At 41.9% G+C, this 2396-nt stretch overlaps 1 protein-coding gene across 2 annotated transcripts in view; it reads left to right on the top strand.

The window, feature by feature from the left end:
• MYO1E (myosin IE) overlaps positions 1-2396 on the top strand; it is a 229500-nt gene that overhangs the window by 102250 nt on the left and 124854 nt on the right. The window lies entirely within an intron of this gene.

The raw sequence follows: 2396 nt of genomic DNA, 5'->3' as shown, positions 1-2396 counted from the left end.
AAAAAAAAAAAGGAAAAAAAAGAAAATGCTCACTGGACCATTTTGGGTTTTGGATTTTAGATTAGGAATGCTAAACTGGTAATGATGCAAATATTCTGAAATCTGAAAAAAAAATGCAAAATCCAAAAATCTTCTGGTCCTAAGCATTTCAGATATGGAATTCTCAAGCTGTAGTCTAATAGGATTAATAGTAATAGGATTGTTGTTAGGTGCTTAGATGAGTACCATGTAAACGTGTGTGCATTGCATTAGTTTTACCCCCCCTTACAGATTCTCCACTTCCTTGTCATGGACATGTCTTATCTGCTTAACAACTTTAATAGTATATAGACCTGTCCTAAATTTTACCTCCACAAGGTAGGCCAGTAATCTATCACTGGCTTTGGGCTGGGTGCAGTGGCTCATGCCTGTAATCCTAGCACTCTGGGAAGCCGAGGCAGGTGGATCTTCTGAGCTCAGGAGTTTGAGACGAGCCTGAGCAAGAGGGAGACCCCGTATCTGAAAAATAGATGGGCGCCCATAATCCCAGCTACTTGGGAGGCTGAGGCAAGGAGATCACTTAAACTGAAGAATTTGAGGTTGCTGTAAGCTATGATGCCACGGCACTAAACCTAGAGCACAGTGTGAGTCTCTGTCTAAAACAACAACAACAACAACAACAACAAAACCCCTATCATTGGCTTCATGTGACTTTGACGATGGGAAATACATTTTCCAATCTCCAAACTCTTCATAACTCTTAAGTCACACCAGCATTTCTCCCAGAACTGGCTACATCGGGTGTGTTCTTAAAACCACCTCATGGCTCGGCACCTGTGGCTCAAGCGGCTAAGGCGCCGGCCACATACACCTGAGTTGGCCAGTTCGAATCCAGCATGGACCTGCCGAACAACAGTGATGACTGCAACCGAAAAATAGCCGGGTGTTGTGGTGGGCGCCTGGAGTCCCAGCTACTTGGGAGGCTGAGGCAGAATTGCTTGAGCCCAGGACTTGGATGTTGCCGTGAGCTGTGATGCCATGGCACTCTACCCAGGGCAACAGCTTGAGGCTCTGTCTCCAAAAAAAAAAAAAAACCCACTTCACCTCTGCTGCTAATTCATGTTCAACTCTTTCAAGTCAGATCTTTTTGGTCAGTGGCAAAGGACGCAAAATGCCAATCAAGACATCCGGCATGCTTACCTTTGTGTGCAGATATTATCATTTCTTTAAAACTATATGATCCATTCCACATTCATCTGGGTTTACTAATAACAAATAATAGTGCTGCCTCTAAAATCAAAACTTAGAGGCCACTCTTGAAACATGCGTCATGATTTCAGAGTTGTTGACATGTGACAAAACATGTATCTTAGAGGATATGGATCAAGGAAATAGCATCTACTATATGCCAGGCGCCGTGCAGAGCAGTGTATATTGATTAGTTCATTTCGTTCTCATAGCATGGCTATTAAGTAGGTCCTATTTTATCTCCATCATCCATTAAGCATGGCTTAGCGATGTGACTTGCCCAAGGTCAGAGTGGAACTAGGCTTGGGGCACTAGGTATTCAGACTGGACACCCAGGGCTGCCCTATTTAACACATAGCTCCTAATGTGTAAATATATCAGTGTACCCCTGGGGGTGGACATCTCATAGATTTAAGACTTTAACTATTTATTTGTAAATAACGTTTTTGTTTACCTACCTACTTGTAAAATGTCTAAACATTTTGAAATCAGTGATTAAAAGAAACAATTTTGAGTGTGTATTATTATTTTTGTTTTCCTTTGGACAATATTTTTCCTCTGCGAGAGCCAGGAGTTTTATCTATTCTATTTTGTTCACTGCAGTACCCCAAGCATTTAAAACAGAGCTGGGCATGTTGTAAGCATCCAAATCAAATTAATTGATTGTTGAACGAATACAGGGGACTATTTTTTGTGTTCTAATAATAATCCATTTATGTGGGCACATGAAAATATGTCAAACTTTTTTTTTTGCAGTTTTTGGCCAGGGCTGGGTTTGAACCCACCACCTCCAGCATATGGGGCTGGCGCCCTACTCCTTTGAGCCACAGGCGGCACTCAAGGTGTCAAACTTTTCAGGCCTCACATAGACACATCCTCTCTGAGGGACCTTCCCGGATTCCCCAGGTAGTAATAATATTTTATTCCCCTAAACCTCATTTATGTGGATTTGTAGTTTTCTTCCCTGAAAATTATCTCATTGATACTACCCTAGTCCCCTAAGCTTCTGGAGAACTAGCCTGTTTAGTCTATCCTGGATCCTTCTATTTGTTAAACAATTAAATGAATGTTTTTAGTCTACTAAGAGATCTGGCAGTTCCAAGGAAAAAACACATACCATTTGAAGTGAGGAATGATAGGCGCAGTGCCTGTGGCTGAAGTGGCTAAGG

This window comes from Otolemur garnettii, unplaced genomic scaffold, assembly GCF_000181295.1.
Source record: "Otolemur garnettii isolate 467f Iridium unplaced genomic scaffold, OtoGar3 scaffold00011, whole genome shotgun sequence".
Taxonomy (NCBI): Eukaryota; Metazoa; Chordata; class Mammalia; order Primates; family Galagidae; genus Otolemur; species Otolemur garnettii.
Note: the sequence above shows the minus strand (reverse complement) of the source record. Positions and strands in the feature narration are given on the sequence as shown.